Raw genomic sequence first — 24348 nt, 5'->3', positions numbered from 1 at the left:
TCCAGGTTCTTCCAAATGTGCTCCCCCAGGCAAGGTAAAATATCTCATGGCTGTATACTCCATGTCTCCATTCTAGGCTTTTCTGTCTCTTTGAACCCTTCGTTATAGAAGCACACCCCAATTTTGTGTTTCATTTCCTGTTTGACCCACTGATTTGGATTTAAACTTTATTTTGGCATCCTTGGACTTTACTTCCATGGCCTTCCTCCCCTGTGCTTGCACATCAGTAGGCCTCTGGAGCTGTCATGCTCTAGTTATATCTGGGTAAGGATGACAGGCTGATTGTATTAATAGCCCCAGCTTTTCCTGCTTTCCTGTGTCCATGTCTGTTGGTCAGACTCTCCCACACTGCCCCAGACTTGGCCATGTGACTTTCTTTGGCTAACGGGACAAGACCTAACTTGACAAAGCAGACTTGAGAAGTGTGTGATTTCTTCTTGTTCTCTTACACAATTGAGCCCTCCTTCTCATACTTGGGCCATCACCTAGAGAACACGCACAAGGTAGCCTCCTTGTGTGAGCAAATGCGCAAGGGAACTGTCATTGGCTGAGACCATCCTAGACCAGCCAGCCCTTGGCCAACCAGACAGCTGACCACAGAAGCATGAGCAAGACCAGGTCAGCAAAACTACACAGTCAACCCACAGACTCAAGAGATGTAATGAATGACTGTTGGTTTAAGCCTTTAAGTTTTGAGATATTTCATTACACAAATAATAATTGACAGATGTGGAGGGGAAGATGGATCCCACACCTAAATTAATCAATGGCCATCCTATATCTGCACAAAAGTGAGTTACATGAACTTATAAGTTGGATGAAGGTACTTGATTTTTCCAGAAAAATGTAATTCTGAATCTTCTCAAGTTCAAATGGGTATTCTTTTAAACTTCCCCTCCCCACCCCCCACCTATTTCTGCCCGTTTAAGGATGAAGGTCAGTGATGATAGTCGTTGACCTGGAAAATTCCAAGCAAAACCTTAATATGACTCCTCTGTTATCAAATATGAGAAAAATTATTTCAAGGCCACTGGAGTTTGTATTTGGGTCAAAAGATTCTGCTATCTCTTAAACAGTACAGATTGATACCATTATTTTGTGAACCATGAAATTGGTAGCTCCTTTCTGATATTTTGAGTTAGCATTTGAAGCTGACTTCACTATTTCAATTCAAGCGTGAGTATTTCCATGATTAAAAAAAAAAAAGCAAAAGGGGAAAAAAAGAGGGGAAAAAAACCCACAGAAGAATAAATTCTGTTCAGAGAAGATTAGACAGTGAAAACTGTGGAGACCAGAGCAAAAAGCAGGGGTCTCGGCGTTCCTTGGACCCACACCTGGCAATGAGGACAGAGGCGTCCTTGAGGCCAAGACCAGTGAACGACTCCAGCAAACATATGGTGGTGAATTAAATTATCTTTTAAATGAAAAAATGAAATATTCCTGGAGTCAATTAGAGCTGGACCAAATCCTGACTCTTGTAATTGAATATGGGAAATGATTTGAGGCTGCAGTTTATGTTGATGAAGAAACAGAACATGTGATTCGGCTCTTTTCGTTAAGAGAAAAGTGCTCCTTTAGTTTAGAGCGTAGAAACACATTATTTTCTAGACCACTACAAGGGAGGTGAGACTTTCTGTCAAATCACCTGATGATAATGGCAGGCAAATCTTTGATGTTGAAAAGGCTTTGCCTTCATTGTGGCAAGGATTCATGCAAAGACTTTGGGGGCCTATGTATAGTCATTCTCTTCATACCCAAGAACACCATTTCCTATGTCTGAAGATGCACATTTATCTATCTGAGGGTATCTCTCTCTCTCTCTCTCTTTTCAAATTCAAATTTTAGTTAGTTAACATATAGTGCAATATTGGTTTCTGGAGTAGAAATCAGTGATTCGTCACTTACATACAACACCCGGGGCTCATCACACGTGCCGTCTTTCATCCCCATCACCCAACCAGGGCCCTGCCCTCCTCACCCCAGCCACCCTCCGTTTGTTCTCTATGATTAAGAGTCTCTTAGGGATTGTTTCCATTTCTCTTTTTGTTTTTCTTTTCCCCCTTCCCACATGTTCATCTCTTTTCTTTCTTAAATTCCACACATGGGTGAGATCATATGGCTTTTGCCTCTCTCTCACTGGCTTATTTCACTTAGCATATTACCCTCTAGCTCTATCTACATTGTTGCAAAATGGCAAGATTTCATTTTTTGGATGGTTGAGTAATACTCTGTTGTGTATGTACACCACCTCTTCTTTATCCACTCAGCAGTCGATGGACACTTGGTCTCTTTCCATAGTTTGGCTATTGTTGATAATGCTGCTATACACATCAGGATGCATATGCCCCTTCGAATCTGTATTTTTGTATCCTTTGGGTAAATGCCTAGCAGTGCAATTGCAGGGTCATAGGGTAGTTCTATTTTTAACTTTTTGAGGAACCTCCACACTGTTTTCCAGAGTGGTTGCACCAGTTTGCATTCCCACCAATGGTGTAAGAGGGTTTCCCTTTCTCTGCATTGAGAGTATCTCTTTATGTCCAAAACAGATAGAAATCCCAAGTAGAGGGTTTTAGAAATCACCTCAGTCCTTCTTGGCCAAGGTCACAGTCTGTTGGGATAGACTCTATTCTCAGGAGTCATTTGGGGTTTTGGGGTGTTCTTCTGCCAAGGCTCACTGTGCCTGAACAGAGCACCATTCAGCTGGTGGACCTTATCTCAACCTCACATGTTGCTAAGTTCAGCTCTGCTGTACACAAACACAAGCCAGAATTCCTTTGTTGAAAATGACCTTCAGTTAGAGCCTGAACTGTGTCAACTGTAACCTTCCTACCCCACCCAAATTCCAAAGGGGTACAACACACCTAGACGCTCTAGGGAGAAACGGAATAAAAGCAGAAGGAGTTGAAAGTGAAACATTTACCAACAAGAAATAGTTCAAGTAAAATGCCTCTCATGTAAGTGTACTGGAAAGTGTGTCACAAGGATCAGGAATCTGCCTTCCAACTCCTATGAACCCCAGCTCTTCATGTACTGTGCTAACTTCTTTCCTTGTCGTCTGATTCTATTTATTTTATTATCATTGGCGCAACTTCCTAAGAGGAATAAGAAAGGGGGAAAAGGAAAGCAAATTACTGAAGTGGGCTTGGAAATGGGAAAGGTCGTATCAAGATGACATTTGAAACGCTGGCCCAACTTTTCCTTTGAATTGCACAGTTAAGATCACAGAACAATATGGGAAATGAGCCAGATTACACGGTACATTAAAATAAACTAGAGTTATTTCCTCAACCCCACAAAGTCGGCAATGCTACGGACCACTGCCTTTCCATGAGATGGAGAAATCCTTCCCATCTTTTGGAGAGGTTCTATTTTAGTCCTTGGAAAGCATATTTGGATTTCTTTATTTTCTTTGTACTTCTCTCCTTTGTTAACATATTCTGTAGACCATAAGGCCTAAACCTCTTCTCTTTGGCTGGTAATATTGTGAGTTGGAGCAATGCATTGTTTCAGGGTTTTCAAAGTTCATCTGTGATTGGGTGTTTTCCTGTTGTAGAGGAGTTAAGAAGTATATTCCAAAAGTTTCTTTGCAAGGGTTTGGTTTTATTTTTCCTATGATGAGAAGCAGCCTAGTAGTTTCAACCAGTCTTGGACAATTAGGTTTCTTTATATCCTCTTTGCATTAGAAACATGAATCACTTCAAATTAATTTACTATCTTTTATTTAGGTTGGCTTATGAGGTCCATAATAACAAAAGAAAGCCAACTGATATGAGACCCAGGGGCCAAAAATTACATTTAAAATCAGAGGGGTTTTTTTGTGTTTTTTTAATATTTTATTTTTATTTATTTCTTTTACAGAGACAGATCACAAGTAGGCAGAGAGGCAGGCAGAGAGAAAGGGGGAAGCAGGCTCCCTGCCGAGCAGAGAGCCTGATGTGGGGCTCGATCCCAGGACCCTGAGATCATGACCTGAGCCCAAGGCAGAGGCTTTAACCTACTGAGCCACCCAGGCGCCCCTAAAATCAGAGTTTTCTTGCTTGCTTCTCTCTGGTAGGCTTTGAGAAGTCTCTTCCTATGGAAGGTTTTTCAGTAGTCATTTTAAAACTACTTTAAAATCATTCAGCCTAAGGTCATAACTGAACACAGACAAGACTTCTTAGTTCAGTTGGTCCTAGGGTCAGTTTCATAGAGTTTCAGGAATTACTCATTCCTACAAATAAGTTTCATATCCTACCCACTTAAATTAAAGATGGCAGGAGACCAATATTCCATTGAGACCTGAAAAGGATGTGCTTTTTAAATTAAGGAATAAATGTTTTGTTTATTAAATAAAGACAAAAGAATATTAACTACACAGCTTTTTATACTCTGGCAAATATAGCTTACACATTTATGGTGAAAAAAGGATTTTTTAAAATAAGGTGGGGTATGTTTTATTATTATATTATTGAAATTGAGACCTTTTATTTGCAGATTTTATGACATAGAATGTAATGTGTCTATTCTAGCTAAAGCTGAAAGTTTTCTCTGCCTTCAAAGTTGTATTCATATCTTGTTTTCATTTCTTAAAACACTGTTACAACTTGGACATTTCCCCAGTTTTCTGAAAAACAACTCTGCCCTCTGCGTTCCCTGCTCTGCACTCGAAGATGTCCTTCCTTTTTTCTTTCTTTCTTTCTTTCTTTCTTTCTTTCTTTCTTTCTTTCTTTTTATAAGGTTCTGTTTTATTTATTTGACAGAAAGAGAGACACAGCGAGAGAGGGAACGCAAGCAGGGGGGAGTGGGAGAGGGAGAAGCAGGCTCCCCGCCGAGCAGGGAGCCCAATGAGGGGTTCGATCTCAGGACCCTGGGATCATGACCTGAACTGAAGGCAGACTCTCAACAACTGAACCACCCAGGCAACCCTGTCCTTCCTTTTTCATGAAAGGTAACACATATCTGTAGCTTAAAAGTTTTATCAGGAAATTTCCAGTCTGTAGAATTTAAGAAGTGTGTCAGTGTTCTCTCCTTTTGTTCTCTCTCTATACCTTACTATCCAAACTGGCAGTGTTTGTGATGGTAGAACATTCTTAACCAAATTGTGGGTCTCTTTCATTTGTCACTGAGATTTACTCCATTAGACAAGAGGTTCCTCCACCCATCTTTCCTGAATGATCCCAAATCTATTCCTGGCTTCTGGTGAGATGACCAAGGGGATCCCTGAGTCATATGCCTAATCTTGCCAAAGAGCCTTCTGTGAAACTGAGTATAATGATCCTTCTCTGGAATTAGCAAATGTTGTCTATTTTTCCCAAATTACTAATGAAGAAACCAAAACTTGGAGATACTATTAATTTAATATCATTATGAATTATTTAATTTCATATCTAATATATAAATCTCAGTCCACCAGAGCCACACTGTGGTCTTTGCTCTCTAATAGCAGAACCTCACTCACCTCAAGGTTATTGCTCTTCCCACTGCCTAGAATGCTCTTCTTCCAGGTAGCCATTGAACTAAAGGATTTCCTGGGATGTGGGGCTTTCAGTGCTAAAACTGGGGAAGTCCAGAAAAACTGGGCAAGTTGTTTATTTAGTTTGCATATATGCTCTACAAAGGCAGGAGTCTTGGTTGCTTATTGGGGTTTCTGCAGCCCCTAGAAGAGTCATATTGTAGATGCTCAGTTGCTATCTGTCACCTGAATAAATGAATACTATGCAGAGTCCATTCTGGCAATGAGAGGCAGTTGGGACAACCGTATGGAGTTTCCAGAGGTAGAAACCAATATCAGGGCTGATGGTGTTGGAGGCACAAGATATACCATACAGAGTCTAGTGGTAATGTGGTGGTTCAGCTCATGAGAAACTTGGCTGGGTTGATAATATGCCCAGATAGTGGCAAAACACTATTTCTGGATATTTTTGTTAGGATGTTTCTGGAAGAGATGAGCATTTGAATCACAAACTGAAACACAGGAGAGCTGGTGGGGGAGAGGACAGAATAGAGAGTGTCTCCAGATCTGTGTGACAACATCATTCAGCTTCATACATACGAAATGTGATTCCCAGAAATGCGGCAGATAGAATGGGGCAAACAAGTGTGTGAAAAGAGGTCAAGGACACTCCAAAAATGATGAATGATATGAGTTCGCAGATCCTAAACTCAAAGCACGATAAAATCCACATGTAAGCACAGAATAACAAAACCAAAAATGAAGGCAAATCTTAAAGGCTGGTAGAGGAGAAGACACATCACATTCAATAGGCACAATACAAATAGTGGATGACATCACCAGAAACAGTGGAGGCCAGAACAAAATCAAGTGACATCTTTCAGGCAAAGAAAGATAACTCCGAGCTTTTATCTTGATGCCAAACTCGTGCTGTCATCCACAGAAGCCCAATATCACCAACCTCATTGCTGGGTGGTTAAAACTGGAGTAAATCAAGAGATAGGATGAGCTCGCAGAAGTAGAAAGAGAAACTGAGGGCTTGAATGACATTCACAAATATGGCAAGAGGGGAAGACCAATAAAGGAAATAGAGAAAGCGAGTAGAGGTACAACAGGATTGCTCATTTCCAAAAAAAAGTGTGTTCTTTGCATGTTGGGTTAGGTAGCTCCCCAGAATGTTTTGCATCTTTAGCTCCAGTCATTCAGCCATTGTAACGACCAAAATGATGGCCATTGCTCCTCACATTTTTGAATGCCCCTCCAGGCACTCTACTACTGATTATGTGGCAGGATTACCCAACCTCCAACCTTGGCAAGACTGACATTCTGGACTAGAGGGTCCTCTGTTGCAGAGGCCATCCTGTGTCCTGTAGGATGTTTAGTTGCATCCTTGGCGTTCTCTTGGTCAAGGTCAGGAGTACCCCTCTCCCACCATAGTAACCAAAAATATCTCCAGGCATTGCCAAACGTCTCCTGGGGTCAAAATCCCACCACCCTGTTGAGAACCACTTGGGTATAAGATAGCAAAACAAACAAACAAACAAAAAAGACCTCATCTTAAAAAAAAGGGGGGGGGGCACCTGGGTGGCTCAGTGGGTTAAGCCGCTTCCTTTGGCTCAGGTCATGATGTCAGGGTGCTGGGATCGAGTCCCACATCGGGCTCTCTGCTAAGCAGGGAGCCTGCTTCCCTCTCTCTCTCTCTCTCTGCCTACCTCTCTGTCTACTTGTGATCTCTCTCTGTCAAATAAATAAATAAAATCTTAAAAAAAAAAAGGAATTGGAAACAAAGAGGTAAAGGAGAATGTTTAAGAAAAAAAAACTTTTCGTATGGCAGTGGACACTGAAGTCAGAGCATAGGATAAAGAGAGAACAGGTTGAGTCAATAAGGCAGCAGCAAAGGTGGACACTGAGTCAGGAAACTGGACAATGGAAGAAATTGGGAAGATACCAAGATAGGCAGCAGCATCCACAAGGTCTTACTTTTGTAGTGGAGAACTTTGAAACCTTGATGTCAGGAGAGAAGCTGATGGAAAAAGAAAGCTTTAGGACATTGCTGAAAGGGGAGGGAACATAAGATCCAGCCACACTCGAGCTGCATGAATGCTGCTGAGACATGATTAAGCATGTGATGTAGGTATTCTAGAAAGTGGTGTTTCTTCTGAAAGTCATCCACCCTTTCATAAACATAAAGCTTCTATCCCTCCTTTATGATATACACAAATGAAATCAGTTAGTCTAGCTCTTCACTTTGTTTCTTTTTTTTTTAATTTAATTTTATTTTTTCAGTGTTCCAAGATCCATTATTTATGTACCACACCCAATATTCCATGCAATAGGTTCCCTCCTTAATACCCACCAAACAAAGAGGCAGCCCACAGAATGGGAGAAGATATTTGTAAATGACACTACCAACAAATGACTGATATCCAAGATCTATAAAGAACTCCTCAAACTCAACACCCAAAAAATAGACAATCATGTCAAAAAATGGGCAGAAGACATGAACAGACATTTCTCCAAAGAAGACATACAAATGGCTAGCAGACACGTGAAAAAATGTTCATCATCATTAGTCATCAGGGAAATTCAAATCAAAACCACACTGAGATACCAGCTTCACTTTGTTTCTAATCTATGTTTGACCATGCCCCGCCCAGACTCTAGGATGCTATGCTTCCTCCAGTCCCACTGCAGCTTGAGAATCATCAGTTTGCAGCATGAAGGCAAAATCACTTCTCACTTATGGACAGCAACTAATGAGGTGAGGGAGAGGAGGAAGAAGAGGGGAAGGGTAGGAAGGGAAAGGGGGTGGGGGAGGAGGAGCAGGAGGAGGAAGATGGGAAGGGGATGGAGAAAAAGAAAGGGGAGGGGATGGATAAGGAGCTGGTTAATACATTCATTCAGTTGAATCCAAGTGGTCTCAGCTTCTGCCCTTAGTAGTTAATGTATAAGAACCATCCCAGTCTTAATAGATAGTGAGAAATAGGCCGAGATGGAAGATAAATCCAAACTGGGTTGGGAGAGCAAATCCCTACCTCATTCCCTATAACTCTAATAAATTCCAGGTGGATCCATATTAAACTTAGAAGCTGAAATAATAATAGTGCTGGAAGAAAATATGGGTGGATTTTAAAAAAATAATAGGAGCATATAGAAGACATTTTAAAGCATATTACAAAACACCAAACCAATTCCATGATAGAAAAACATTGCTAAACATGACCATATAAAATTTTAAAGTTCTGAATGGCAAAAATAACATCAAGTAAAGAGATAAAATAGGGGAAATTCCCATGTATTATGGAAAAATAGCCATTTTTCTGGTAGTACAAAGAATCCATAAGCAACTGAAAAAAATATATGGAAAAAATAGAAAAAAGGAGCAAAGGAAAATGATCGGGCAGTTCATAATAAAGGAGCTACATTAGGGCAATAAACCCTCCTAATTACAAAGAAGCAATTAAGGTAATGAGATGCCCTTTTTACATAACAAATAGGCAAATATTTAAAATATTGATAATGCTTAATAGCATTGATTGAGTAGGAAAGGAATTTCATATGTTCTTTTTTTTTTTTTTAAAGATTTTATTTATTTACTTGAGAGAGAGACAGTGAGAGAGAACATGAACGAGGAGAAGGTCAGAGAAAGAAGCAGACTCCCCACGGAGCTGGGAGCCTGATGCGGGACTCGATCCCGGGACTCCAGGATCATGACCTGAGCCGAAGGCAGTCGTCCAACCAACTGAGCCACCCAGGCATCCCATGAATTTCATATGTTCTTAGAGGGCCTTGAAATCAGTGACATCTCTCTGCAGGATAATTTTGGAATATCTTTCAAAATTAAAAATGCACAGCCCTTTGACCCAGCAAGTTCACCCCAGCAGTTGATCCAGAAGATGTTCAGAGACACTCTGCACCAAGAGCAGTATCATAGAATGCTCACGGCATCCTGGTTTCTGAGAGCAAACGCTGGGGACAGCTCCAAGTGGCCAGCAACTGTGGGCTAGTTAGATAAACGGTGGAATTTTCCCACGTGCTGGAATTACTGATGAAAAATACCCTCGCCTTAAGAAGCAGGTTACTACTTACAAAAGAGAAATCTGTGGTGAATGTCTGCATCTGGTGAAACAGATGAATCTGGTGAGGCCAGAAGCTGCAGGCTGGGATAGGCTGCAGGAACGGAAGGTTTAGAAGCCCAGCTACTGCCCATTGGAGTCACCAGAGCCCAAAAGTTCATCATTGCGAGAAATGGTCTCTAAAGGGGATTTGTGAACCAACAGCAAAATGGAACTGATACTGATGCTGATTCCTCTTTCTCGAACCAGGAATTGTCTTAGAGAGTAATGCAGTGCTTAGCAGAGGGGAGAGAAGGCAAAATGGTGCAGTTGGCAGATAGCTGGGGTGGAAAATCAGAAGGACCTAGAGAACACCACCACAATGCTTATGCTCAGTCATTGTAATAAAGATTTTTATTTTTACAGAATTCTTTTTTAAAAAGAATTTATTTGTTTATTTGATAGAAAGAGAGAAAGAGAGAGAGAGAGAGACTGATCATGAGCAGGGGAAGGGGCAGAGGGAGAAGCAGACTCCCTATTGAGCAGGAAGCCCGATGTGGGGCTCGATCCCAGGATTCCAGGATCATGACCTGAGCAGAAGGCAGCCAATCAACCAGCTGGGCCACCTAGGCACCCCTACAGAACTCTTTAAAGAGCAACATGGAGTAGAGAAGCATGCTAACATGGCTCTTAAAGTACATCTTCAGTAATTGTAGGGGCTAAGGAAGTCAGAGCAAAATCCGTCTGGTTAATTATGCTGGTGTGAACCAGTTATCATGATTAAAGTCAAGTTTATGTCAGAACAATTCGTTAGTGGATTAATTTATCGAATATGAGTAAGATCAAGTGTCATATTCCTTATCTTCAAATTATGGTTTGGAAAACATTATTATTTCCATAAAGACGTTGCACAAGAATGAGTTGGTGAACCAAGGCTGAATATTTGAAAAAAAAAAATCTATCTATCTATAGATAGATAGGTAGATAGATATCCCAAAGTACATTGGGACACCTGGTGGCTCAGTCAGTTAAGTGTCTGCCTCCCATTCAGGTCATGGTTCCAGGGTCCTGGGATCGAGTTCCACATCTCGCTCTCACTCAGCAGGGAGTCTGTTTCTCCCTCTGCCTGCTTCTCCCTCTGCCTGCTGCTGCCACCTGCTTATTCTCTCTTTCTCTCTCTGACAAATAAATAAATAAAATTGTTAAACAAAGTACATTAAAAGGGGTGGTGCACCTGTGAATCTTGCATAAATTCTATTAAACTCAGTGTTACAGTTGCCATAAAAGAGACAGATTGCAGCACTTCATTCAGAGAGCACTGAACACCTGTGTGCTCATCACTTTTGCATTTTAAATGAGAGCTACTTCTCTTGTCCAGCTTTAGTTCGAGGTATTGATTCATACTTAGCTCGATAGTTCTTAGAAATTTGCTCTGAATATATTTTCTACCAATGAAAACATTTTCTCTTTTTTAAAGCACTAATCAATAGATGCTTTCTTGGGCCCTATTATTGCTGTTGCCATGATTCACCTGATGTATCTATGGTCAGGAGTACATTATGGTTGGTACAGAAGGAGAGACCTTTCATTTTGCAATTAAAGCAGTTCTCATTGTAATCATTGTTCACATGCCTGTGTCCTCCTCTCTCCCCAACTCGCACACCCACACACCCACGTGTATGTGGGCACACACATACACCATCTTTGTAAACCTTGGGCCTTACCCTAATAAGCACTCAGTAAAAATCTGTTGAGTTAGTGATGAATTGCCCTTTGAGACACCGTCTGCTGCCTACTCAATATCCATTCTTATCTCTGCCCTTCTTGTGAAGAAAACCTTGATTTGTTCAGGTGGTGACAGGTATCTCTATCCTCAGGCTATGGGTTGAGTTGTGATTGGTCTAAACCGGTGCTGGTAAGTTCATTCCCCTTGGCCCGAATTGCTCAAAGGGTGGCCTTGTAATCCAGGTGTAGATGAGTTTTCTAAGTAGGCTTTCAGAAAAGTTTGTTTTTTCAAGACAAAAGATCAGACTCAGTTGGCAAAACCCTTTGTCCATCCTTTTCTTCCTGACAAGAAAAAACACGAGACACCCAGAGGTATGTTCCATCACTGACACATGAAGATCAAAAGGTAACATATTAAAAATGGTGGGAACTCGGAAAGATGGAAAGGACTTATGCCACATCATTGAGTAGCCACACTAGCTCTGAGAGAAAAATTGCTTGTGCTGCTCAGTGTTCTTTAGTAGTGGCTGGGCCTTCCATTTACCTACCAAAAGCATTCCTTATGGACATGACCTTTAAACATATATCATTACGGGACATAGAAGTACTTCGATATAGGGAAGCCATTTCTGGCTCTTCCCACTCTCTCATTTTAAGTATTCTATTAGTTGTTGACTTCGTTGTCTTCCCCAGCTTGCTTCTACATTAGTTTTGTGTTACTGCATAAAAATTACCACAAACTTAGCAATCTGAAACATTAATTCATTACCTCACAGCTTATTTGTGTCAGGAGTCTTGGCACCACTAAACTGAGCTTTCTGCTGAGGGTTTGACAAGATTGAAATCAAGATGTCAGCTGGGGGCGCCTGGGTGTCCCAGTGGGTTAAAGCCTCAGGGTCCTGGGATCAAGCCCCACAGCGGGCTCTCTGCTCAGTGGGGAGCCTGCTTCCCCCCATCTCTCTCTGCCAGCCTCTCTGCCTACTTGTGATCTCTGTCAAATAAATAAATAAAATATTTAAAAAAAAATAAAAAAAGATGTTGGCTGGGTTGCCCATGAAGTTCTGGCAAAATTCAGTTCATTACAGTTGTAGGACTGATGTCTTCATTTTCTTGTTGTTCATAAGCCAGGGACTACCTTCAGCTCCCAGAGACCCTCTCTTGGCCCCTTCATAGTTAAGCCAGCAATGGACAACTTCTCACACATCAAATCCCTCTCATGCTTCAAATCTGACTTCCTCTGTCCCTCTAGACCCGGATTTAAAGGGTTCACATGATCAGGTCAGGCCCACCAGGACAACCTCCCTGTCTTATCTTCACCTGATTTGTAACCTTGAAGACATCTGTAGGTCCCTTCCCAGCCATACCTGGATTAGCGTTTCACTGGATATTTCGAGAAGGTGTGCGTCCATCAGGGGCTGGGAATTCTGCCCACCTCACCTTCTGGAGGACAGAGACTGGGCCTTACACATATTTTTCCTACCACAAGGTGATGCGATGTGCACCCTCTGTCAGAAGTTCTGTTCAAGTGAGCATATTGCAGAGACTGCAGATTGACGTCGAATGCTTTCTGAGGCACAGGTGTGTTTAATGCACCACCTTTACAGAGAACCAGCCCGTGCTAGATCCTCAGGACATCTGATTCAGCAAGTCCAGAGTGAAGCCAGGAATCTGCATTTGTCAACAATACCATTGGAGAGCTAGGAGGTGGGTGGTCCATAGACCACTGGAGAGAAACAATTCCTGACACCCTATGAGCCCTGAAAGGATAGGCCATTCTCTCCAAGGCTGTCAGGAGACACTGATGATATAAATCACCTGGCACATTATGGGAATGCAGTGCACATCAATCTGATTCTCTACTATGTAGCACAATACATGTCATAGAGAACGCATTCAATATGTATCAGTAGAATAAAAAATTCAGATGTGTTAGGATACTTTTAAAGATTTTATTTATTTGTGTATTTATTTAATTATCGGAGAGAGAGAGAGAGAGCACATGCACAAGCAGGCAGAGTGGCAGGCAGAGGCAGAGAGAGAAGCAGGCTCACTGCTGAGCAAGGAGCCTGATGTGGGACTCGATCCCAGGATCCTGGGATCATAACCTGAGTGGAAGGTCATGATCTTCCACTCTTCACAAGCTGAGTGGCAGCTTAACTGACTGAGCGACCCAGGTGTTCCTAGTTAGGAATACTTTGACAGCAAGGCACAGAAAACCTGCCTAATAGTGGTCATTAAATGCCAGGATTAGGGTACCTGGGTGGCTCAGTTGGTTAGGTGACTGCCTTTGGCTTAGGTCATACTCCTGGAGTCCCAGGATTGAGTCCTGCATTGGGCTCCCTGACCGGCAGGGAATCTGCTTCTCTCCCTGACCCTCCCCCCGGCTCAAGCTCTGTCTTTCTTATTCTCCTTCAAATAAATAAATTAAATCTGAAAAAAAAATAATAAAAGCCAGGATTATTTTTCACCCAACAAGTTTTTTTGTAGGTACACTGTTGCTGACACGGGTTCAGCAGCTAAATATCAGGGCTGTGGGCTGGTATTGCTGTGATTCTCTTTTCTAAAGAATTAAAAAAAAAAAACAAAACAGTTCTATTGGAATATAATTTACATACCAGAAAGTTCACCCACTGCAAGCATACAATTCATTGCCGTATAATATATTCACAGAGTCCTGCAACAATCCCTGCAATCTAATTTTGGAACCTTGTCATCAGCCCCCAAAGAAATCCCATTAGTAGTCATTCCCCATGTCTGCTGTCCTCCTCCGGTCCCAGCCAACCCCCGATCTACTGTCTGTCTCTATTCTGGGCATGTCCTCACAGCTATTTTGCAAGGTGCTCTTAGCTTCATGCATTTTGTACTGGGTGAGCCATTTGATATCTAAGAGCCAAACACGGATGTGTATTTTTAGCAACATGATTATGCTTCCTCCTTCATCTGCAGAAGCTGATCTCTTTGCCAGTTTGAGGACCCATTAGTTGATCAGCTGCCATAGGAACTCTGCTGCTGTCATCAGATGGGTTTTTCTTCCTTAGGATAATTTTTAGAGGGGCTACTCTTTCTCTTAAGCCACACAAGTCTTACTAAATAATATCCCAGAGGTAGATAATCTACTAGTGTAATATTTGTCTACCTAATTAAAGTTGATACAATGAAGCTTTTCTTCTTTGTTTATATTTCTTTCTTTTTTTCTTTTTTAAAGATTTTAGGGGGAGGGAAAGGGAGGGGGGGAGAGAGAACACACGTGCTTACACCCACACAAGCGGGTGGAAGGAGAAGCAGACTCTCTGATGAGGACGTGGGGCTCCATCCCAGGACTCTGGGATCATGACCTGAGCTGAAGAAAGATGCTTAACCGACTGAACCACCCAAGTGCCCCATTTATATTGTGAAATGAAGGCATTCAGAGCCAAATCATCTGAGGGAAAAAAAAGATCCTAATTCATTTTAATGGTGTCATGAACCCATGGGCTAAAGCCTCTGCCTTTGGCTCAAGTCATAATCTCAGGGTCCTGGGATCGAGTCCCGCATTGGGCTCTCTGCTCAGCAGGGAGCCTGCCTCCCCCCCTCTCTCTGCCTGCCTCTCTGCCTACTTGTGATCTCTGTCTGTCAAGTAAATAAATAAATAAAATATGTTTTTAAAAAGTTAAAAAAAATGAACATACCCTGTGTATATGTTAATATAATATAAATGAAATATAAACCCAGTGGTGCTTCTGGAATTCTTCTTTAAAATATTTAACCACTGCATGGAGACCTATCCTACTTCTTAAGATGACAACTGGTTTCACTTTCATTTTTTTAACACAAATCCATGTGGTTCAATGCCTGTGCTAGCACTTGGTAACCACATATTTCCTTGTAAGTTAATATTTAGTAAAATTTTATCAGTCTGACTTCATAATTAAATTTACTAATCAGAAAAATATTTGGATTATTGTCTAGAAGTAAATGGTTTGTTATTTCAATTTCGTCCGCACAGGGCCTGTTTCGGGCCTCCTCTGCAGGTCAGAATCAGGCCATTTTTTGTTCTATCTCTTTCCTCAACCTGTGACCTCACTTCCCCTTCACATCACTGCCTGACTTCCTCCCACACCGTTCTGTTTCTGCTTTGCTTTATGCTGCGCCTTCTGTCTTTTGTCTGCTGGATCCTTACCGGATTTCTCTTTGTTGGCCTGACAGCCCAGCAGAATGGACTAGTCCAATCGTGCCTTCCTCACCCTGTGCCAAAATTTATTCACCACGTCAGTGCAGAACATTGGGGACGCAGTGGTTTGGTCGGGAAAAGGGATTTTGCTGGGAAAAGGGATTAAATGGGACATCCCCCCCCACCCCCACCCCCACCATCGGCCTAGTGGAAAAGAAACTCCTTTTGTTTTTTTTGTTTTTTTGTTTTTAATTTTTATTTTTTTTTAATTTTTTATTTTTTATAAACATATATTTTTATCCCCAGGGGTACAGGTCTGTGAATCACCAGGTTTACACACTTCACGGCACTCACCAAAGCACATACCCTCCCCAATGTCCATAATCCTACCCCCTTCTCCCAACCCCCCTCCCCCCAGCAACCCTCAGTGACAAACCATAAGTGACTCTTAATCTCACAAAAGAAACTCGTTTTTTGCCCTAAAGCCCGGGATTGCTCGTCAATGGTTAGGCCGCTCATGAATGGATAATGCTAGTTAATACTGGATTCAAGTTCTATTTTAGAGCAAGTGATTTAGCCTTCCCAAATCTCAGTGTTCTCATCTGTCACATAGAGTAGTAGGAATTTCTCCAAGCTTTTGTAAGGTGGGAAATGCCACCTTACATCATGGGTTCCCCTGGTTCTTGGGCCTTCAGAGTCAGACCGGGACGATACCACTGGTTTTCTTGGGACTCCAGCTGTAATCAAGAATCCACCCCTGGAATCGCAGGGTTGGGATGGGGAGGCATGAGAAGTGGGTGATTCACAGCAGGGCACCCAGAAGCTGTTGGCCAGACCTCAACATCTGTCGTCTGTGGAGCCCTCCCCACCAGGCTGCTGGAACCGCAGGCACAAGCCGACTCCTGCTTCAGCTTCATACCAGCAGCTCCCATGGGAGGGCTCTACACCGGGCCTCTGACTGTGAGTTTGGGAAATGTTGTTTGGAGACCTCCAGCCCTGGGATAAAGGGAGCACTCAGAAGTATGCTTTTTTAAAAAATCCGAGAAAAGACACGCATCTCTAAGGTAAGATTGTATTAACTTCAATAACCTAACAATAGTTCTTCTTCCTTCCACACAGCGAAGGCCAGCAAAGGCCCACGATCTGAGCTGTGAAGGTGCCAGCAGGGGCTGTGGGCGCTCCTGCCCCAGGATTCTCTGGCTCTGGCACTTTCTCCTCAAGGGCCACAAGACACGGGGGATGTTCACCGTTCATCCATCCGTGACCCACCGCACTGGCACACATCCTGCTGTTACTCCCCTGAAACCAATCACCAAAGTGAAGATTAGCCAAGTCCAGAAAAAGAACTGGAGGATTTATTTATTTTTGTTTATTTTCTTTTTTAGAGAGAGAGAATGAGAGAGAGCATGAGAGGGGAGAAGTTCAGAGGGAGAACCAGACTCCCTGCAGAGCTGGGAGCCAAACGCAGGACTCGATCCCATGACTCCAGGATCATGACCTGAGTCGAAGGCAGTGGCTTAACCAACTGAGCCACTCAGGCGCCCCTTGAATCTGACTATTTAACCCAGACTTGGAAGAGGATTTCACAGCCACTAAAGAAAAGGGGGCAACTTCCTGTCTCTTATGAACTAAAAGCTCACATATATGGAAGCAGCCTGCCAGTCAACTGAAAGAGCTCTCCCCCATTCTTCCTACGATTCAACAGACCCACAGATACCAATGAGCTCCTGTCAACAAATGGTATTTACCATGGTTCATAAAGTCAGTTCGTGACCAGAATGTGGATTGGTAAGTCTCTAACGGCATTTGTTAACCAAGGAATACACTGGTCTTTTCCTGAGACGCAACATCAACAATAAAAACTACTGGAGAAGCTGTTCGTACTCGAGACTGTCGAGCTCACAGGAAACACCCACTGTTCAGGAATCAAAGTGTGATTGGTTACTCCGTTTGCCTCCTGTCATGGTCCTCGAGGACCACGAAAACAACTCTTCTGCACTTCCCGTCAGCCACGTGTGTGTCCATGATCCCAACAAAGCTCTGTATCTCACCTCATGGAGCAAATTAGCCAAATGATGATGTAGAGGTAGCTGAGTCCATGATGATGCAGATCGGACAAAATGGGGGGATCTGGAGAAAATTCTGTGACCCTTCAAAAAAAAAGTGGTCTATGAAATGATAGTTCCCGTGGTTACAAAGGGTTATACGTGGGCTCAGAGAATTAAGAGAATTGATCAAAGAATAAATGAAAGGCCTGGATATGAATGAGGGATATGCCAGATCACTCTGCCTCCCAGAATTACTGGCAATGGGAGAGGGAATTCGCAGGGAAGAAGACTGCCAACTATGAGAAAGCATGATGAGCGAAGTTCTAAATTAGCACTCTGGTTAATTTTTCTGGGGAGATAAGTGTTTGTTATTTGAGCAAGACAATGTCCTTATTAAAATTGCCCAAATGTAAACATACCCTCAATAGAAGTCAACAAACGTCCAGACGGATGAAGTTCAAATGAGGAAAGTCAAACATGGGATCATTTACTGATTGTTACCAACTATGCTTAAGGAAGGTGAGAAGATTCGGAGCCACATTTATTACTAGATTTAATGACACAGCTTCCTTTCCTGTCTCCCCTACCGCATTCCAGATTCCTTCAGGTAAGGGATGGTGATTTCTTTTTGTAGCAACCTTGAGAGACAGTATTCCCATGGACAGCATTGTTAACGAGAAGCATTGGCCTTCCGTGATTTATATTCTGTGACTGTAAACCCAGATGCTTCAGGGACCAAACTAACAATGAAATGAGCAATGAGGGGAGGGTGCAAAATAATATAGAGTGAGGAGAACTGAAGAAAACCCCAGCATGTTTCCCCATCTAGGGAGAGCACCAGATACTTAGCTCAGGTAAATGTTGCCATAAGGAATCTTGCTTGGCCCAGTGATATCAGAGATTCCAGTTTTTATCTTTTTATTTTTATTTTTAATTTTTAAGATTTTATTTATTTATTTATTTGTCAGAGAGAGAGAGAGCGAGAGAGAGCACGTGCATAGGCAGGCAGAGTGTCAGGCAGAGGCAGAGGGAGAAGCAGGCATAAGCCGAGCAAGGAACCTGATGTGGGACTCGATCCCAGGCCACTGGGATCATGACCCGAGCAGAAAGCAGCTGCTTAACCGATTGAACCACCCAAGTGTGCCAGAGATTCCAGTTTTTAAAGAGAGGCTAAAATGTCTACTGTTCACACAGTCATCTGATGTTTTTTAAAGGTTGGCCATTAAGCCCATTTTTAAGATCACGGCCAGATTCTGAAGGCTCTTGACGTCACTTCCTGTGTGTGGATTAGCTCTGACTTTTGTCTGGAGACTGTGCTCAGGGAGCCTGTCTGCTGAAGGCGGGCCGTGGCCTTGAATCCAAGAACCTATCCTGGCAGGCCTGATGCTGGGAGATGCTTTTGGAGAGAGTGGGTGCTGGTCCCGTGTGCTCAGGCTGGTTCCAGATTGGTCACCTGCCCATTGTAGACATAGTTACAGATGCCTGGGTTTAAAGGATCATTATTAAGCTGCCCTCACCAATAAAGAACATAGAGAGCCGGAGGGTTTCTGTGTCCCCCCCTCTTCCCCGCTCATTGCCCACAGTCCTTCACTCCACAATATGACCTATTAAATCACCCAATCGAAAATCCAAAAGCTTCTAGACCACATGTTCAAATTGTTTTATTGTCAATCAGGTGAGTGTGACAGGGGAATGGTTAACTGTGTGAGAAAGACGAGCTTGTGATTATCTGGTGGTTTGTGGCCACTTTTCCATGACTGTCACCTCGTTGGTATAATTACTCACAATAATCTCTTTTATGTAAGTGTTAGAAAAAGCGCTTCTCTCACTAGCCCCGTCTGACCAGTTAGAAGAGGTTCTTGTTTTTGTTTTTTAAGATTTTATTTATTTATTTGACAGAGAGCATGCGCAGGCGGAGCAGCAGGCAGAGGGAGAGGGAGAAGCAGATTCCCCATGGAGCAGGGAGCCCGATCTCCATTCCAGGCCCTGAGATCATGACCTGAGCCAAGGGCAGATGCTCAACACACTGAGCCCCCCAGGCACCCCCGTTAAGAAGAGTTTTAAAAGGAAAACAGATCTTTTTAAGTCAGAAGAGTAATTCATTGCTGTGAAAAACTGAAACAAATCCCATAGAGTAAATTTACAACAGAAAGCTCCTGTTTGCTCCTCTCCTATGCCAGGAGGTATGCATCAGCAAGTGGGTGTTTTTATCCCGAATCTTCTGTTCCTTTGTATGTGCACACACAAGCACATACACACACACACAGATACATAGTTTGCGTACCTTAATATCTTAAAGGTAAATAGCAAAATGCTGTACGTACTGTCCTGTATTATTCTGGGACTTGCTTTGTGTGTTAGACCCCGTGTTGGAGGTGAATATCTGTGAAGTTTTCTGACCAGCTTTTATAAACCTTGTAAATGATTCATAAATATATGCATGAAGTGTAACTAAAAATGCTTGCCTTGGATTTGGAAGCTTATGTAGAGGCTTTAAAATCTTGATAACCAAGTGGGATAGTTCTACCCAGATCTAGGTAATAAACACAGCCTTGGAAAGTGTTACATGCGCTGAATTTGTACATTGAATCGTATTATAAAAATGTCCAGGAAACTGGCTATTGGAAATGATTCAACAATGAGTGATATTCATAAGGAATGTTCTTTAGGAATAAGAATGACCATCCCTAATATACCACTTGTGAAGAGTCAAATACATTTTTTTTTTATCTTAAGTTGGGGCACTTATTACATGAGCTTGAGCCACCTCAATGCAAGCCTGATGGAATTGGAAGAAATTATTCATTTTTCTTTTTCAGTGTTTTGACATGTTTTATCAAAGCATAAGCCAAACAAAGAGAAGGACTGAAACCTCTTGGCAGGAGGGATAGCTACCATCCCTCGGATCCCGTATTTAGATATAGCATGCTAAACTTTACACTGTTCCTCATAAAATGCTCAAAATCCATCAAAAGTTATTAGAAAAAAAGAAGTATTTTTTTATGATATGGATTGATTCAACCGGAGTCAAACTCTTATGCGATATTCATTCACCCTGATGAGAGCATGCACACAGGCCGTTCCTCTTCCAGCCCCCTCTTTGCAGGAACATCCCCTGCAACTGTTTTCTTTTAAAGCAAGGTTTTAAGCTGACATTTCTCCCAGCCCAAAAGGGTTTTTGTTTTTGTTTTTGTTCTCCCCTCAAGAGAATTTATGTTGGATGATTTATTGAAAGTGTCCATGCTTTCATCCACACAGAAAAAACGGTTTTCATTAGTTGGAAGAAAAGAGTAGCTCCGTGAACCACACAAGATGGGTGTGCACGGAACCAAGGAGAGTCCTAGAGCCTAGGGCTTTGGTCAATTTATCAGCAACCGGTCATCCCTAGTCTCCAGAGGCTATTAATCCTCAGGTACTTTACATAATGTGCATACAAAGATATACAGTAGCTTTTAAAAAGACCTGCCAGCCCTCATCCTACATAGCAGTTTGCAAATTCTGAAAGGGTGGTGTGCCAAAAGTTTCCTTGGATCTCAGAATGCATTCCCCAATATGAACTGACTAGATTTCCAGCAAAGCCCAGGAAGCAATTTGATTCATTTCGAGGGGAAATATTATCCATAGATTCACTGAATTCCAGACTATCTTAGGAAGCCCAGATGGTACCGCCTTCTCCAACACCCCAGGGGCCTGGGGCAGGTGGGTGTGTAGATTTGGGGAGCTAAGTTGGGGGACCTGTGGTTTCCATGGCAGTAAGAAGCGGCCTCCTGCAGTGAGAGCTGGGTGGGCCCCTGGCGATGCCCAGTCTCCAGATAAAGGTGGGAAACTGCTCAAGTCTGAGTCCGAGATCTTCAGTTTCCATGTTCTGCCAATTCCTGGATGTCCGAGTTAGACCTCTTCAGGGTGGGAGGAACAGAAATGGGAATCTGATACCAAGAATTCGAGGGTTGGGGCGCCTGGGTGGCTCAGCGGGTTAAGCCTCTGCCTTCGGCTCAGGTCATGATCTCAGGGTCCTGGGATCGTGCCCCACATCGGGCTCTCTGCTCAGCGGGGACCCTGCTTCCCCCTCCGCCTGCTTCTCTGCCTACTTGTGATCTCTCTGTGTCAAATAAAAAATAAATAATAAAATCTTAAAAACAACAACAACAACAACAAAAAGAATTCAAGGATGGCACAGGAAAGGACCTCACAGTGACTGAAACAGGCACCTTGGAACCGTCTCAGGGGTGGTTTGCTCCCCTGGCCTGCTTCCCGGCACACCTGCCTCATTTTTTCCTCACAGCACAGGGTGGACGTATCTGGGCCATGTTGTAAGCTCTGGTTTCCAAGTTTTCTTCTCTTTCATTCAGCAGAGGCTGCCAGGAGGCTTGGAATCCAAATTCCCAAGAAGAAAGCATTTGGGGAGCCCCAGTTAGGTCAAGTGTCCAGCCTAAGGCCAGGCAGCTCTGGCTCTGGGCGGGTGGGTCTGGGGGGAGGATAGGCCAAGCCAAGCGGCTCAAGGCTGACTAGTAGCCTCCCCTCCCATTCATTTTTCTGCCTTCCCTGGGGAGCCTGTCTGCGCAGACCCTGCACAAAGTATTTAATACATTTTGTAATTTGGGGGAAAATCACATCTTGGCGCCTCCCCTAAAATGAAGAGAAAACCACTCCCCTCTCAGAGTGGTAGCCTTTTTTTTTTTTTTTTTAAGATTTTATTTATTTATTTGACAGAGATCACAGGTAGGCAGAGAGGCAGGCAGAGAGAGAGAGGGAAGCAGACTCCCTGCCGAGCAGATGCGCGGCTCGATCCCAGGACCCTGAGATCATGACCTGAGCCGAAGGCAGAGGCCTTAACCCACTGAGCCACATAGGTGCCCCAGGAGTGGTAGCCTTTTTGAAAATGAGTTGTAACCATTTGAAAATGAGTTGTAAACTCTAAAAACTCTCAAAATGGTGAGATTTTACTCTTGATCACCATTCATTGAATGAGTATATACTGAGCCCTTGATTCACACTGGAAACGCTTTCTAATACAAACACGAAGAGTGAAGATGGATTCTGGGATGAGCATGTGAACGTAGTAACAGAAAGAGGGCACTTTGGAGTCGCCCGGGCCCTGCACTGAGTCCTCCTTCTGCCATGTATCAGTTGTGAGCTTTGGGCATGTCTCTTCTCTCCAAGCCTCAGTCTTCTCATCTGTCGAGTGGGAGTATTACTTCTTATGACAGCCTACATGGCCCTATCTGGTTTTGGTAGGACAGACCCCTTCTTTTCTTTCAGGTCTTTACACAAATATCCAGTCTCAGAGGTAACGAGCTTACCTAAATATGTCTTTCCCCTTCCCAGCCCCTTGTCCCTCGTCACAGCACCTACCCCTCCCTAAAACTACATATTACTTGATTTCTTTTTAGCTGTGCTCCCTACCAAAGTATAAGTTTCACGATCCAAGGACTTTGTTGTTGCTGTTGTTGTTAAACTTACGGAACCCCCCCAGCCTGGAACAGTGTCTGATCTTAGTAAGTGTACCTACTGTCTTTCTGGGAGAACCCATTCGACGGCAGAGAAATTGGAGCAGTACTCCCATGAGCCAAGGATCACCAAGGTTTGCCAGCGGTCACCAGAAACAAGGAGAGGCATGCCGCACATCCTCCCTGTGAGCTCCCAGGAAGGAAACTAGCCTGCCCACACCTTGGTTGTGGACTTCTGGCCTCCAGAAAGTAGGAAAGAATAAATGTTTGTTGTCTGCAGCCATTCAGATAATGGTCATTTGCCACAGCAGCCCTAGGAAACTAACACAGTACTTATTCGATCCATGGAGGTTATTATTATTTGCGTTAATAATGTAGCTCTCACTACAATAACCTTGGTAGACAAGGGCGAGCAGTCATCCTATAACTGCCTTTACTGGGAAGATTCTCTACTGCTCTGAGAACATACCCTCCCAGTTCACCTTGGGTGGAACAGGGTTTTCAGACCAGGTTTGGTCCCTTTCTCTACCCGCACGGTTGTCCTGCGGGCTTCCAAAGGTACTCCGGGACCAGAGTCTGCTCTGTCTGGCACCTTGGTGAACACTGGACCAGAGCTGAACATGACATCCACGTCAAGAATAGTGTTGTTCGAGGGCGCCTGGGTGGCTCAGTGAGTTAAGCCGCTGCCTTCTGCTCAGGTCATGATCTCAGGGTCCTGGGATCGAGTCCCGCATCGGGCTCTCTGCTCGGCAGGGAGCCTGCTTCCCTCTCTCTCTCTCTGCCTGCCTCTCCATCTACTTGTGATTTCTCTCTGTCAAGTAAATAAATAAAATATTTAAAAAAAAAAAAAAAAGAATAGCGTTGTTCGGAAGCACCCCAAATGTTCATCAGTGGATGACTGGTAAAGTACAGCGCCTCTTCCACTGATACGGAACAATCTCTAGTTATATAATATGTAAAAGAAGCAAGACTGAGAACATTATGTAAGGAATGTGACTATTTGTATCCAAAAAAACAAACCGTAGATTCACATTTGCTTGTCTATGCAATGAAGTAAAATCCCACTTGAGACAGTCCTTTGGGAAATCTGAATTCCTGACAGGATCCTGGGACGAAGCTCCCAGCCCCAGCTTCTCCCTGCCTCAGCTGCCCTTCGTCTCCTAGCCAGCCTCCCCAGTCATCGTCTGGAAACACAGCTTTTCACAGGTTCTTCGTTTGCTCTCCAGTTGCTTTGCATGATGTCAAACATCTACCACAAACTTTTTTTTTTTTTTTTAAGATTTTATTTATTTATTTATTTATTTATTTGACAGACAGAGATCACAGGTAGGCAGAGAGGCAGGCAGAGAGAGAGAGAAGGAAGCAGGCTCCCTGCTGAGCAGAGAGCCCGATGCGGGGCTCGATTCCAAGACCCTGAGATCATGACCTGAGCCGAAGGCAGAGGCTTTAACCCACTGAGCCACCCAGGCACCCCACATCTACCACAAACTTT

The 24348-nt window shown here is 43.2% G+C and overlaps 1 long non-coding RNA gene across 1 annotated transcript in view; it reads left to right on the top strand.

The window, feature by feature from the left end:
* The window catches only part of LOC131827401 (uncharacterized), a 79014-nt gene that overhangs the window by 51488 nt on the left and 3178 nt on the right, over nt 1-24348 (top strand). Inside the window, exon 5 of the long non-coding RNA XR_009352004.1 lies at nt 16747-18016. This is a non-coding gene — a long non-coding RNA (uncharacterized LOC131827401). The remainder of the gene's footprint in view (nt 1-16746; nt 18017-24348) is intronic.

The sequence above is a fragment of the Mustela lutreola genome, chromosome 3, assembly GCF_030435805.1.
Source record: "Mustela lutreola isolate mMusLut2 chromosome 3, mMusLut2.pri, whole genome shotgun sequence".
NCBI lineage: Eukaryota > Metazoa > Chordata > Mammalia > Carnivora > Mustelidae > Mustela > Mustela lutreola.
The sequence above is the reverse complement of the archived record's forward strand: the minus strand, read 5'-3'. Positions and strand labels throughout refer to the sequence as shown.